Source organism: Nicotiana tabacum, chromosome 11 (assembly GCF_000715075.1).
Source record: "Nicotiana tabacum cultivar K326 chromosome 11, ASM71507v2, whole genome shotgun sequence".
Taxonomy (NCBI): Eukaryota; Viridiplantae; Streptophyta; class Magnoliopsida; order Solanales; family Solanaceae; genus Nicotiana; species Nicotiana tabacum.
This window is the reverse complement of record NC_134090.1, coordinates 73,479,271-73,495,831: the sequence shown is the minus strand read 5'-3', so window position 1 is coordinate 73,495,831 and position 16,561 is coordinate 73,479,271.

Here is a 16,561-nt window from a genome sequence, read left to right as displayed (position 1 = left end):
ACCGTTCGAAGCTGCCGGCTCGATAGGCCCAATGACATCCATGCCCCATGCTACAAATGGCCATGGTGCGGACATTGTGTGCAATTCCGTTGGTGGAGAATGAATCAGATCTCCGTGTATCTGACACTGATGGCATTTTCGTACGAAACTGATACAATCATGCTCCATAGTGAGCCAATAATATCCCGCTCGCAGAATCTTCTTTGCCAACACATATCCGCTCATATGGGGCCCACAGACTCCAGCATGTACCTCTGTCATCACTATCGTGGCTTGACCTGCATCAATACATCTCAGCAATCCCAGATCTGGGGTTCTTTTGTACAACATTCCTCCACTGAGGAAAAATCCATTTGCCAGTCGTCGAATGGCTCTCTTTTGATCTCCGGTTGCCTGCTCCGGGTATATTCCCATCCTGAGGTATTCCTTGATATCATAAAACCATGGCTCGCCATCCATTTCTTCTTCTATTATGTTGCAGTAGGCATGCTGATTACGAACCTGAATATACAATGGGTCAACATGGATTTTATCTGGATGGTGCAACATCGATGCTAAAGTGGCCAAAGCATCGGCAACCTCATTGTGAACTCTCGGGATGTGTCTGAACTCCACTGATCGAAATCGCTTGCTCAGATCGTGCAAACATTGTCGATATGGTATAAGCTTCAAATCCCGTGTTTCCCATTCACCCTGGATCTGATGTACTAGGAGGTCCGAGTCTCCCAAGACCAAGACGTCCTGAACATCCATGTCTGCAGCCAATCGTAGGCCCAAAATACATGCCTCATATTCAGCCATGTTGTTGGTACAATAGAAACGTAGCTGAGCTGTAACAGGATAGTGATGTCCTGTTTCTGAAATAAGTACTGCTCCTACTCCAACTCCTTTTGCATTAGCAGCCCCGTCAAAGAAAAGCTTCCACCCTGGTTCCTCATTCAGTTCTAACTCCTCTATATGTATCACTTCTTCATCAGGAAAATACGTCCTCAAAGGCTCGTATTCTTCATCAATAGGATTCTCAGCCAAGTGATCGGCCAATGCTTGAGCTTTCATGGCCGTCCTCGTCACATAGACAATGTCGAACTCTGTGAGTAATATCTGCCATTTTGCCAATCTTCCTGTGGGCATAGGCTTCTGGAAAATATACTTTAATGGATCCAGACGTGAAATAAGGTAAGTAGTATGTGACGACAGATAATGCTTAAACTTCTGTGCTACCCAAGTTAGAGCACAACATGTCTTCTCAAGTTGAGTGTACTTATTCTCATAGACTGTAAACTTCTTGCTGAGATAATAGATGGCTTGCTCTTTTCTTCCTGTGATGTTGTGTTGACCCAACACGCAACCAAACGAATGATCCAGGACCGTTAGATAAAGGATTAATGGCCTCCCCGACTCAGGTGGAACTAATACAGGTGGATTGGATAAATAACCTTTGATCTGGTCAAATGCCTCCTGACATTCTGCCGTCCATTCTATCGCGGCATCTTTCCTCAGCAATCGAAAGATGGGTTCACAAGTTGTTGTGAGCTGAGCGATGAATCTGCTGATATAGTTCAACCTTCCCAACAGACTCATTACTTCTGTTTTGTTCCTCGGTGGCGGCAATTCCTGGATGGATTTGATCTTTGACGGATCCAACTCAATGTCTCGCCGACCGACGATAAATCCTAACAGCTTTCCAGATGGAACACCAAATGCACATTTGGCTGGGTTGAGCTTAATGTCGTACCTTCGAAGTCTTTGGAAAAACTTCCTAAGGTCTGCTACGTGGTCTTCCTGACGCTTGGATTTGATGATCACATCATCTACGTACACTTCGATCTCTTTGTGTATCATATCATGGAACACAGTAGTCATTGCTCTCATGTACGTTGCCCCAGCGTTCTTCAAACCGAATGGCATTACCCGATAACAATAAGTCCCCCATGGCGTAATGAAAGCTGTTTTCTCTGCATCTTCTTCATCCATCAAAATCTGATGATACCCAGCGTAGCAATCCACAAAGGAGCCGATTTCTCGCCTGGCGCAATTGTCGATCAAGATATGGATATTGGGCAATGGAAAGTTATCCTTTGGGCTTGCCCTGTTCATATTGCGGTAGTCGACGCATACCCTGATCTTCCCATCTTTCTTTGGTACTGGCACCACATTAGCCAACCAATCAGGATATCGAGAGACCCGAAGAACCTTTGCTTGCAGCTGCTTGGTTACTTCTTCTTTAATCTTCACACTCATATCTGTCTTGAACTTCCTCAGTTTCTGCTTGACGGGAAGGCATGTCGGGTCAATGGGCAATTTGTGAACCACTATCTTGGTGCTTAAACCCGGCATGTCATCATACGACCATGCAAAAACATCTTTAAACTCAATGAGTGCTTTGATTAATTCTTCCCTGATGCCAGGCTCAATGTGGATGTTGATTTTGGTTTCTCGGACATTATCCGCATCCCCTAGATTTACAGCCTCGGTGTCATTCAGATTAGGCTTGGGTTTCTCTTCAAATTGGCATAGTTCTCGGTTTATTTCTTCGAAGGCTTTATCCTCATCATATTCAGACTCATCGTCATAATCGATCTCTTGTATCATTAAATCAGAGTCAGATTGATTTATTAGACTAGGTCGAAGATCCGTCGTGCATGCCATGTCATTAGAACCAGTAAAAAGAGAACTGTTCAAAAAGAGAAAAGAATAAAACAAAATTAAAATGAGACAAGAAAAGAATTTTATTAAAATGCGGGGTAACAGGGTTCACACTTTTACAAGACAAAATAAGATTTGGATTACACCCTGAATAATCCGAAAAATAAGAAAGCAAAAATCAAAGCCTACTACCAGGACTCTCCCCGAGTAGGAAGAGGAGTAACCGTCCAATTGTTGGTTTTGGCCTCAGGCCCCATAAACTGTATGTCTGTTCCGCTGGAACCCTCTCCGACTTCTACCATATTGACATCAGTGAACAATCTTTCGAAGCTCTGATTCAGATCCCCGTCAATCCCAATCAATGGCCCGAGAACTTTCGGGACTGGTGACCCCTTGGCGCTTGCTCTAACAAAAGATCTTGAGAGACGTGGCACAGGTTTGGGAAGAAACCAAACTTTCTTCTTCATTTTCCGCGCTCGTTTTACATCTGCCACAGTCGGTTTGAACCCCAACCCAAAGGTCTCCAAATTCTTGGGCAAGGAAACAGGTTGAACAATTCCCTGAAGTTCAGCTCCCAAGCCTTTTCCTGGCATAAACCCATTACCCAGCATTTCTGAAACCATCATAACCGTTGCGGAAGCTATCCTAGGATGCTGAATGATTTCACCCTCGGGGATCTTGTTTGCCGACACTGCATCAAAAATCTGGTAGACCCAGGGACCTTTGTCATCATTGGTCTCTATGAAGGGTACAATGGCGCCTCCTACGGTGCACGCAGTGTCCTCGCCGTGCAACACGACCTCTTGTCTATCCCACTCGAACTTGACCATCTGATGCAAGGTGGATGGCACTGCTTTGGCTGCATGGATCCACGGTCGTCCCAACAGAAGGTTATAAGATACCGTAGCATCTAATACCTGGAATTCCATGGTAAACTGGACTGGACCGATGGTCAACTCAAGTACAATATCCCCCACGGTAGCTGTTCCATTTCCGTCAAATCCTCGGACGCAAATGCTATTCTTGTGGATTCTTCCGTGGTCGATCTTCAATTGGTTCAGGGTGGATAATGGACAAATATTGGCACTTGAGCCGTTATCCACCAATGCCCGAGTAACTGCCGAATCTTCACATTTGACAGTTAGGTAGAGAGCTTTATTATGCTCCGTGCCCTCCACTGGCAGATCATCATCTGAAAATGTTACCATGTTTACCTCGAAAATTTTGTTGGCAATCGTTTCCAGGTGATTTACAGAAATCTCATTGGGCACATGAGCTTCATTCAGTATCTTCATCAGGGCCCGACGATGTTCATCCGAATGGATTAATAATGATAGCAGTGAGATCTGGGCCGGTGTTTTCTTCAACTGTTCGACCACGGAGTAATCCTGCACTTTCATCTTCTTTAAGAAATCCTCAGCTTCTTCTTCTGACACAGGTTTCTTTGTTGCAGCTGGATTGGGTCTTCTCAACTCCGCCGGAGCAAAACACCGTCCTGATCGAGTCAGTCCCTACGCCTCACAACTATTCTCCTCCACTTGTTGTCCCTTGTACATCACCACTGCTTTCTCATACTTCCAAGGCACAGCCTTGCTATCAATCACTGGTGTTTGGACTACTGGTTTTATGATGACCGGTTCCTGCAGACCCCCTTCACAACAACCACGGGTGCAGATGATGCTCCCGTTATTACCAACTTGGCTGGTTCTGGTTTCCTTGTAGCGGCAGATGGATTCTTCCCCAATATCACCACTGGCTTGACATCTTCCCCCTTCAACTGTACCCCTGCTTCCTCATTGATTGATTTTTCTTTCGGAGTGGCACTGATCATCATCACTGTCTGTGAGGGTTTCTTCGGCTCCCCTCCTTCGTGTACAAGATCGATCATATGGGCTTCAGGGTGCTTTGGCAATGGGTTCTGGTTAATGTTGGGTGCCTCCGGTGCCTGTACCTCGATCTTGTTGGTATCAATAAGATCTTGTATTGCATGTTTCAGCCTCCAACATTTCTCGGTATCATGTCCGGGAGCTCCCGAACAATATTCACATCTTACCGAGTGATCCATATTTTGGGGTAAGGGATTTGGTAATCTAGGCTCAACAGGATTTAATAAACCCAACTGCCTCAATTTGTGGAACAAGGCAATATAAGTTTCCCCCAACTCAGTAAAAGTTCTTTGCCTCTGCAATCTTTCATTTCTGGCGGCCGGATTTCCCCTGAAACCCATCCTTGGAGGGTTCCTGTCGGCTCTTGGTGGTGGATATGTGTTTTGTGGTGGTGGGTATGTGTTATGTGGAGGTGGGTATGTATTGTGGGGAACCGGCACGCGCCATTGTGGGCGAACCGGAGGTTGGGTGTATGTCTGGGCTTGATGGACGGTGAAATGTTGTTCTTGTGGTTGGTAGTAGGGTTGTGGAGGGTAATCTGGAATGTGTGGGTAGTTTAGACGATGGGGTCTGGGTTGGTAATGAGGGGAAGGACCTCTAGATCTGGACCAATTGTCGGCCTCTAATGTCGTGACCTCCTCTCTCCTTTTCTTCCCTAGCGCACCTCCCGTGCCGCTCTGAATGGCCTGAGTTGTTGCCTTAATTGCCGAATAACTCAGGATCTTATTGGACTTAAGTCCCTCTTCTATCATACCTCCCATTTTCACAACTTCATTAAATGATTTGCCAACTGACGTCACCAAGTGACCAAAGTAAATTGGCTCGAGAGTTTGTAAGAAGTAATCCACCATTTCTCCTTCTCTCATTGGGGGATCAACTCTGGCTGTCTGTTCTCTCCATCGGAACCCAAATTCCCGGAAGCTCTCTCCGGGTTTCTTCTCGAGCTTTAGCAATGTGAGACGGTCTGGGACTATCTCAAGGTTGTATTGGAAATGTCCTGCGAAAGCCTGTGCCAAGTCATCCCAGGTGTACCACCTGCTCGGATCTTGTCTTGTATACCACTCTAATGCCGACCCGCTCAAACTCTGGCCAAAGTAAGCTATTAATAGCTCATCTTTGCCCCCTTCTCCCCTCATTTTGCTACAAAAACCCCGTAGATGTGCCATAGGATCACCATGCCCTTCGTATAAATCGAACTTGGGCATCTTGAACCCTGCTGGTAATTGAACGTCAGGGAAAGGGCATAGATCCTTGTAAGCCACGCTGACCTGGTTACCTAACCCTTGTATGTTCTTGAAGGATTGCTCCGGGCTTTTAAATTTCCGCATCACCTCGTCCTGCTCTGGGCTCTTAGCCGGCTTTTCAATCTCCGCCGGGACCTCAAAGTGGGGATTATAGGTATGTGGCTCGGGTGCTTTGAATGTGAGTTCAGGGGGGTAATATTGTGTATCGTGAGCCTGAAACAGTGGCTCACTGGAGGATCTGTGCAATGGGGCTGGGGGAGGTGCCACAAAGACGGGAACATTTGGTGGAGGAGGGTTTTGAGTGGGTGGTGGAGCTTGGGAATCATAAGCCTCTCTTCCCTGATAATAGTGATGGCTTGGGAAACTTGTTGAAGGACCGGGAGAGGGGTATTCCGGCGTGTGTACTGGTTGGAGGGTAGGAGTAACGGGTAGTTCTTGCCCCTTCTGGGCTCTAGCTAAGGCTATCTGCATTTCATTCATTTCTAGCCTCATTTTTTCCATTTTCTCCAGGGCTTCCTTCAGCATCTGATTGGCCGTTTTTTCTGACTCAACGCTATTGTCTGACCCAGTCATGCTTTCTGGTATAGGACCTTTTGATCTTGTTTGATAATGGTACGGCGCCAGTACGCTCTAACAACTAACTGATATTGATTGGAAAAACAACAAACTTGTCAGTGTTAGAGTCTTAACAGATATTGTAATTGCACGTTATGGGGATGCAATGCTCCTAGGCAGTTAATCATTTCTAACATGCTTTTGCTCTGACCGCATGCATCATCCCGGCTTATTTTTGCTCTGACAAATATATATATATTTTTTTCTTTTTTTTTTATAATTACGGTCGAATCCTATAGAGATTGCCTACGTATCGTGACCCCGCACGAATCAGACCAAGCGTAGTTCGTGCCATAAGACCAAATTTTTTTTTATTACTCAAAATAATGCTATTACAAGCCATCACAAAAAAAAATACATATATATATATATATATATATATATATATATATATATATATATATATATATATATATATATATATATATATATATATATATATATATATATATATATATATATATATATATATATATATATATATATTTTGAGAATGTTTGAAAAAAAAAACATATGGGTAGACAACAGACTCGAAAAACAAACAAGTGCAAGATTGAACTAGGGATACATTAAAGCTTTGAATTTTGGTGCCCGCGAGGCATCATTCGGCCTTTCCGCGGGCTTGGGGGCCAGGCTTCTTTGCAAGCTTTTTAGTTCCTCCATGATCTGATGGACATAACCCATGATTGAGGCAAAAAGGATATCACGAAGCATCTCTTCACATGTTAGGCACTTCGTGGTGATATAGCGCCCTATATCATTGATCCTACCCCTGATTCTATCCCTCTCTATGCACAGTTGTTCTATCCGTTGATTCTTTAGTCCCAATATTCGAGTATTGTCAATGAGCTGCTCTTGGAATCTCTCCATTTGTTCTTCCATCCGGGCTATCGACTCATAGCAGCGTTCTCTATCTGTTCTAGCATCCTGGGCTTGTTTGAGGACCCGATTATTGAGAATGGAGTTTATCTCTCTCAATGTCGCAACACTCATTTCGTAGTCCCTTTTTACTTGCCATAGGTGCTCTCTCCGTGATGTTGTAACTGTGGCCCACCTGACCCGCATTCTTGTTATACAAGCCTGGGATCTCTCCAAGTCTTCTCGGCTTTGGCTGACTTGATTTCTCAATTCCGCTATCAACCTTTCATCAGAGCGACGTTTCTGTCGGTCGCTATCACTCTTACTGACTTGGCGAATTCGGGCTTTCAGTGCCTGGTTTTCTTTGGCTAATTTGTTCTTCTCACCCTGTTCTGAGGCTACTTGAATGTTGTTTTCAAACGTAAGCCTTTCAATTTGTCGCTTCAGCTTCCCGATTTCAACCCGGTAGCCTTCCTCTCTCACTAAACAGCCCCACTGTTCCTGCGAATCATCCGTAAATTGTTGGACGTGAGCTCTTTTGGCAGGCCTCTGACGAATCTGGAACCTTTTCCCGAACCAAACATCGTATTTTGGGTCTACCTCACCCTTAGCCAGCTCTCGAACCATAGTCTTGGGTTCAAGGAATCTACATTCGTGCCACAGCTTTCTAATTTTTCCTTCGGGGAACACGACTCCTGGACTCAACTCAATGGCGTGCTTGCTTAGATCCTCATCAGTGGGAATTACCTGAAATCTTCCTAGTTGGCGCAGTACCCGATGAGGAGTATATGGCTGGATGCTACGAAGTCCCATCAAAAGAACATGACATTCCTCGGCCGCCATGTATATTACCTCAGTATCATTCAACCACCCAAATGCCCATTCAACTTGGTCGGCTGTTGTTGACCTCAATTGTGCAAGCCATGCTTCGACGCCTTCGGGAAATATGACGCCTGTCATTCGTTTCTCAAAGCCGCTAATGCAGTTTCTCTCAGTCAACCCGTGGTTCATGTATCCCACTCGGTGATGGAGGTGTTCTTGCATCCACAGCTGGAGTAACAGATTGCATCCCTGAAAGAACTTGCCTCCTTCTCGGCATATAGTTAAAGCTCGGTAGATTTCGGACAAAATCAAAGGAACCACAGTACTGTCGGTTCTTTTGATTGCAACATCGGCCATCCTTACAAGGCCTATCTCTATTTTTTTTATCTTTGCGGGGACAGACCACAACTCCTAGAAATGCTGTGATAAATGCCAAAGTACGTCTTGCTTCCCACTTGATTCTGTTCCCAGTGTGAATTAATCCGAGGTTTGGTTCTTCCAAACCCTGAGGAATTCCGTATCGTTGATACAAGAATTGGAGAGTACAACATCCCTTCGACAAATCATCATTCTGCATCTTCCGACTAATGCTTAGCAAATCCAAGAACGCGTGCGGAGATACTGGTCTTGGTGAAAGTAAATACTGCCCTCTTAGTTTCCCATTCAACCTCGCATATCCGGCGACTTCCTCTAGTGTAGGTGAAAGTTCAAAGTCAGCAAAACGAAACACGTTGCGTGTTGGGTCCCAGAACGGTATTAGAGCCTCGATGATATCTGTCCTTGGCTTGATATTCAACAGATCGACAAAACCTCCCAAAACTCTTTCCACTATCTTTATACTATCCTTTCCCATATCATTCCACCACATGTGGAGTTGCGAAGGGACCTCGCTACACACTGAGAATGGTTCATTTTGACTTGTGCTCATCCTGCACATTTATTATAGTGATTAAAGAAGGAAAAACTTTTATTTGACTTAAAAACTATCTATATTCTAAAGAAATATTTTTTGGATTTTAGTTTTTTTTTTTTTTTTTTTTTTTTTTTAACTTTTAAGGAGAAAGGAAATATTTTTGAACTAATATTCTGAATTTATGAAAGAAATACTACAGAAAAAATATTTTTGAATTTTATTTTGAATATCTTTTAAATAAATAATTGGGATTTTGAGATTAAAAGGAAATATTTTTTTTTTTAAAAAAATTGAGGTCTAAAAGAAAAACTTTCTAAAGAAGTGAGTAATGTTAAATATTTTTGGATTTTCTTTTTGAATACGGTGAGCCGAAACCAAAGAGGTTTGCCTCTGATCTCACATCCGGTGAGAATCAGACCCGCGTAGTTCAGGCTATAAACTAACTAATTTTTGAAAACAAACAAATTTTTTCCTTTTTCTTTTATAGCAAAAAAAACTATTTTCCTTTTTCATTTTTTTTAAAATAAAGCAAATTAAAATAAAAGACTTATTCATACACACTTTCTGCTTTCTAGGCAAACAAACAATTCTAAAAGTAAAAATATATAAAAAAAAAAAAAACTCGGCAGCATTTCGACAGTACTTGGACACTGATTTTTCTAAATTAATCATCTAACTTTCCACTTGCTATTTTTATTTTATTTTGATTTTTACACTCCCGAGACTCAGAAGCCGGTCAACATGCAAGATCGAGCAAATAAATGCACATAAAACAAATAAGATGCATCAGGATGGTCATTTTCATTTTTGGTGCACCTGTCCTAGACAGACCCAACCCCTGTGTTGAGCCTCCAAAGTCAGATGCACGTGATGCAAACAAACGTTCCTACTAGGGATCCGGCATGTGGCTTTATTATACTAGGTTCAGAACCTGGGTGTTTGTTCTAGACCTGGCTTACCCGAGCGGACAGCTCGAGCCGAGGGGGTAGCGTACCGGGAATACAGAAGCTTCACCGGCTTAGCAACTTGTCCGAACCTCGTTCTAAATTGGGATTTGACACTATACAGAAAAGAAGTCGTACGAAGTACACCCTTCTTCATGATTTAGAAGACTGAGAGAGGAGATGAGTTTCGGCACAGTTTATACACAGTTCACGTAATATCAAAGCGGTAAAAGCAGCATTTAGCACATTAGGCTCAATCATGTAAAAATCAGATAAAACCAAATATAACAATTTATATGAGCTCGAATTTCTAACTCTGAACCACTGGTTCTGGGACTATCCCCAGCAGAGTCGCCAGAGCTGTCACACCTCCTTTTTCCGCCCCCGCAAGGGTACAAGGAGTTTTTTTCCAATTAAAGGACAGTCGAAACGGGATTGGTTTAATTATTTCAGAGTCGCCACTTGGGAGATTTAGGGTGTCCCAAGTCACCAATTTTAATCCCGAATCGAGGAAAAGAATGACTCTATATTACAGTCTGCGTACCAGAAATCCGGATAAGGAATTCTGTTAACCCGGGAGAAGGTGTTAGGCATTCCCGAGTTCCGTGGTTCTAGCACGGTCGCCCAACTGTTATATTCGGCTTATTTATCTGATTTTTAATACAATTATGAACCATGTGCAAATTTTATCTTTTACCGCTTTATTATCATTATTTTTTAGGAATGTGAACATCGCTTAAAACATATCTTTGGACTGTGTCACATGAAATGCACCCACAATCCGAAACATATTTTATTTGATGTTTTAGGATTTAGATTTGGGTCGCATGAAATGCGCATCCGAGTTTAAGAAGGTAAAATTAATTAAATCGCGCCTAAAGAGTCTAGCGCGTCATTATCTTTGGGGAAGGAAGTGAAATTCACTAAACAATCCATCCCAAATTCTAAGTAATTTTTTTAAATAATTAAATAAATAAATGAGATTGGAGAATCCTGTAAATTTGTATTATTTACATCTATTTATTTTTAGCGAAATCCTTCCTTATTTTAAGAATATCCCTTAACGACTACCTTTTTATTATTACTAAGTTTATCTATAAATATAAAATCAATATCTACATTCTTGAAAATAACATATTAAATAGAAGAGAAAAACAAATATTAACAAAAAGTAATAAAAATTATAATCATAAATACAACATGGAATTGTCGAAAAATAAAATAAAAAATAAAAATAAAAAAATTATCCCATAGTTGGATTAAAATTCAAATTGTTAGTAAGACTTAAGCTTATTGAAACTAATTATTTACAAATACTGAAAATTGAAAGAAAGAAAAAAAAACTTGATTACTAAACCATATTTCTAAAAAATTTAAACAATTTAACCTTAACTAACTTTGTTTTAATTCACATCATGTCCTAATACTTGTTCGCAAACTAATTCATGTTTTAACTGAAATTGACTATATGATTCCGATTAACTTATCGTTGACGAAAAACCTTATGAATAAGGAATTTAGTTAATTTTTGCCAAACTGATTCAATAACGCCATTTTTACGTTATTTCTTCTATTTTTTTATTAAACAGTTTTAATTAATAATCAGGCTTAAATATATTTCCTAATAATCTGGTTAAGGCGTTATTTAATATGTCGCTATAATATGCCTAGTTATGCCAATGACAGTGATTTACAGAATAATAATACATGAATAACCTAAATACAATACAAAAATTAACTTAAACTAAATTAAAAATTTAACACTCCATTCTTCATTTCAGCTTACAAAATGCCAAAATTACAGTTGTGTACCTGATATTGTCAATATAAGAAGAAGAAAGTCAGCAACTTAATACGTAACACAGCAACAATAACTAGCAATAACCAGTCAACGAAAATCTCAGTGACAGCTTTGAAAAATTCAAAATAAAATCCAGGAATGCCGAAAATAATGGACAGAAACCAAGGGAAATTTTCAGATTTTTGAAAGGCTAGTTAATCTTCAACCCTTAATTTCTACACCTGTATACCAGAATATTTATCAGGTGTGTACTACTTTCTCTTCTAATTTTCAACTTTTTTTTCTTTGTATGTTTTTCTTTTCTTGAGAGTTTCAATGTTTTTTTTTCGGAATAAATGTTCAGCTTTTTTTTTTCTAATCTCTCTTTTTTTTCTGTCCTCCTTCTGATTTTTCAGACCTCTCTATATATAATCCTCACCCTTTAATCAATTAAAATCAATCCCTTTCTCTACCAAACCCATTATCTTCTCACTCATCCCCATTACATTAAATAAATATATCACACCACCCCATTATATTTTGTCCCCCATGCTTCATTTAAAATAATGCAAGATTCCCCTTTAAATTAAATCTTGTCCCCCCTTTATATTAAATAATCATATCACAACCCACCCCATTTCATTTTGTCCCCCATGCTTCAAATAAACAATTACAAAATGTACAATTCCTAAACTACCCCTTCCGACCTTACTGAAATTACCAAACTACCCCTGAACGTATTACAAATTTACCAAACTACCCATCAGCTATAACACATCAATTAATCAAACTTAACCAAAATATAGACAATATGATCAATTTCTAACAATGTTCAAACAACAATATGAACCCGGATGAACATCATAACAACAATATCACATGAACATGATTTTAACAACATTTCAACAACAAATCACATGAACACAAATTGAACAACCAAGAACAACTAAAATTTGATTGAACAATATTTTTGGCAACAACAAACCTATTTTTCGGATTTAAACAACAACAACAACAATCAAACAAGTATATTTAGATTCTTAAATTCAATAATATTGAACTTAAAATCAACTCTAACAACATTATAACAAACAATTCTTATATTAAACTTTAAACAAGATTATGAGACTAATTCAAGAAATAATCACAAATGGTAAACAAGAAATCAAACTATACACATTTCGGATTCAAAATCAAACAAACATAATATGAACATGAATTAAATCTAAAAATAAAAACGACGGATTCAAATGACTAAAAACCAACATACTTCCCTTATTGCAACTAAATTCTTTTAGGCAAATGACAAAACAAAACTAAAAAGAAACAATTATGAATTTAAACTTGAACTTTAACAATATTAACAATTTCCGGAAAATACATCAAATACATAAAACAAATTGAGGAAACAATTAATTAAACTTCAATTTGTATCTAACTAACATTAAACTAACAACATTTACCTAAACAATAAACAAACATGAAATAAACATGAAAAATTCACCAAATAATGAACAAACTAGAAAATTATTTCAACGAAGAACAAACCAAACAAGAATTGAATCATTTATCGATTTTGGATCCGAAAAATACCAAACAAAAATATGGACGATAAATGAGATTCAAAAACCAACTAACCGGAAATGAAACGACGAACAACGACCAACCAACGACGAACTCGGACAGTGATCGACGACATCGACCAAAACTAACTCCTTGTACGCGAACTCGACTGGACTGAAGCAGTAGCATCCGCTACTGCTGGACATCGGCGCTTGAACTGAATGATGAAGACGAAACAGAAACATCTGATGATGAAGAGAAATGGACGCAGCGCAGCTTAATGAAGAAGCCATAGCCATCGAGGTTCGCGAGCTCGACTGGACTGAAGCAGTAGCATCCGCTACTGCTGGACATCGGAGCTTGAAATGGACGCAGCAGCAGCTCGGACGCGAGGAGGAGCAACGGCGACGGTGTGGTTTGGACGACGAAGCAGTGGCTATGGTTGTTCGAGCTGAAGAAGACGAAATGAGGCAGCATCAACTCGGTTGTTCGAGCTTGGTCGTTAATGGCGGACGTCTGGCATGGTCGTTCATGGTAAAGCAACAACGAGAAACAGACGATGTGAGGCAGCATCTAGGAGGACGCTGAAGCAGAAACAACGGGCAGTCCATGGTCGAGCTTGAGCTCGTCAATGGAGAAACAACGCTGGGGCGATGGACTATCGTGGTGGTTGTGTCGTTTGGTTGTGTATGTGTGTGTGAGTGTGACGACGTGAGGGGGTGTTCGTGGGGGAGGGTGGTCGAAGAAGAAAGTAAAGGGAAGCCATGGGAGGTGTCTTTGAGTTTGGGGAAGAAGAAGGGAGAAATGGGGGAGGGGCGGATGCTTAGGCAATTTTTTAGGGTTTACTATTTTTTTTTTTGTTTTTCTTTGTTTTATTTTTTGAAATGCAAGATAATAGGGTGTTGGGTTATGGACCGGGTTGAACCAGTTCGAAATGGACTGGGTCGTAGGGAAGATTGGGCCATTTTTTGGGCCTGTGGCTTGAAATTGAAGAAGAGGCCCAATTCCGACTTTCTTTATATTTTCGCTCTCTTTTCTTCTTTTATTTTTCTAAAACTAAATTATAAAAATACTTAAACTATTATTAAGAACTAAATTAAGTTATAAAAGCGCAAATTAACTCCCAATAACAATTAACGCACAATTAAGTATTAATTAAGCATAAAATTGTATATTTGGACATTAAATGCTAAAAATACAAACGATGCCTATTTTTGTAAATTTTTTATTTTTGCAAAACAAATTTAATTATTATCAATTGTAGAATTAAATCCTACATGCAAAATGCGACATATTTTTGTATTTTTTATTAATTTAACAAATAAACACGCACAGACAAATACAAATAATTATTCAAAATATCACAAAATATCACAAAAATTGCACACCAAAGAAAAATCATTTTATTTTTGAATTTTTTGGGAGTAATTCTCATATAGGGCAAAAATCACGTGCTTACAGGAGTCTAAAGGTTTCAAGTTGAGAAGAACCAAAACAGAATACTTGGAGTTCAAAATCAATGTCGCGACCCATGAAACAGACGTGGATGTAAAGCTTGATGCTTAAGTTATCGCCAATAGAGCTAGTTTCAAGTATCTCGGGTCTATTATCCAGGGTAACAGGGAGATTGACGAAGATATTTCACATCATATTGGAGCGGGTTAGATGAAATGAAGGCTCACTTCTGGTGTTTATGTGATAAGAATGTGCCGCCAAGACTTAAGAATAAGTTTTACAGAGTGGGGGTTCGACCGATTATGCTGTATGGAGCTGAGTGTTGGCCAGTCAAGAATTCCCATGTGCAGAAGATGAAAGTAGCAAAAATGAAGATGTTGAGATGGATGTGTGGGTGTTCCAGGAGAGATAAGATTAGGAGTAAAGCTATTCAGGACAAAGTAGGAGTAGCCTCCGTGGAGAACAAGATGCGGGAGACGAGGCTGAGATGGTTCGGCCATGTTAAGAGGAGAAACATTGATGTTCCCATTAGGAGGTGTGAGAGGTTGGCATGGCTAGTTTGAGAAGAGGTAGAGGTAGGCCTAAGAATTACTGGGGAGATGTGATTATGCAGGATATGACACTGCTTCAGTTCACTAAGGAAATGACCCTTGATAGGAGAGTGTGGAGGTCGAGGATTATGGTAGAAGGTTAGTAGGTAGTTGGTAGTTTCTTAGTTGCTCACCGATAGTTTGAGTAGCACGCATGTCCCCTCATATTCTTAGATTTTATTGCGTTATGTGGTTTTGTTCGCCTCAGGTATTGTATTCCATGTTGCTATTATTTGGTACTACTTATCTTTATCTCTCTCGTTGCTATTATTTGGTAATACTTATCCTTTATTTCCCTCTTTTTCGTCTCTCTTCCTTTCTTGCCCTTCTCCTCCTCCTCCTTCTTCTTCTTCACGAGCCGAGGATTTATTGGAAATAGCCTCTCTAACTTCATTAAGTAGGGTAAAGTTTGCGTATATACTATCCTCCCCAGACCCCACCTATTAGGAATATACTAGGACTATTGTTGTTTTTGTTGTTGTATAAAGAAATCAAAGTAATATCCAGTGTACTCTATTGATGCTTATCATTAGAAGCCCATGGAAATACATAGTAAAAATTCAGTCCCTCTCCTGAAGCACTATTCATGATAACAATCGTTCTTCGGCGGCTATAATTTAAACAATCCCATCTTGTGGAGGTCCATGAAATGAGGAAGCCCAAAAGACGTCGAGCCAAACTGTCACTTGATCACTGACTCGGATGTCTGTCATTGGGAATCCTTTGAATTTAATCTCTATCTTTAATTTCAGTACTCCATTAAAATTGAGAGTCATTTAATAGTATGAATCTAGTCCTAAAATGTAGAAAGCGATCAAGTTGGGTACATTTCCTGGAAAGCAAATCACACAGCCCACCTATTATCATCAAGCATCTTCTGGATATGTTCCAGTACATGTTCATTCTCAATTTGTTTCACAAACTTTGGTAACTAGGCGACAAACTGAAACATACTTTCAGCTATCTCTTCAGAATTATGCTCCTGAGGCCATTTCCCACTAGAATGAGTGACAAATTCCGTATGAGAGATTGCATCAGCAACTTGGAATCCTTCCTCTGTCCACTCTTTGGACAAAATTACTTGCATTGACAACCCTTTCACCCCGTCCAAAGCAGCCTATTTCTTCAAATCAAGACTACGTTTCAAACTCTTCCCATCCCAACAACAGCTCTTCTTCTGTCCATTTCTTTCAAAAGAATTCTATGACTCTCAGCCTCCAAGTCACTCATCTATCTAGAACATCA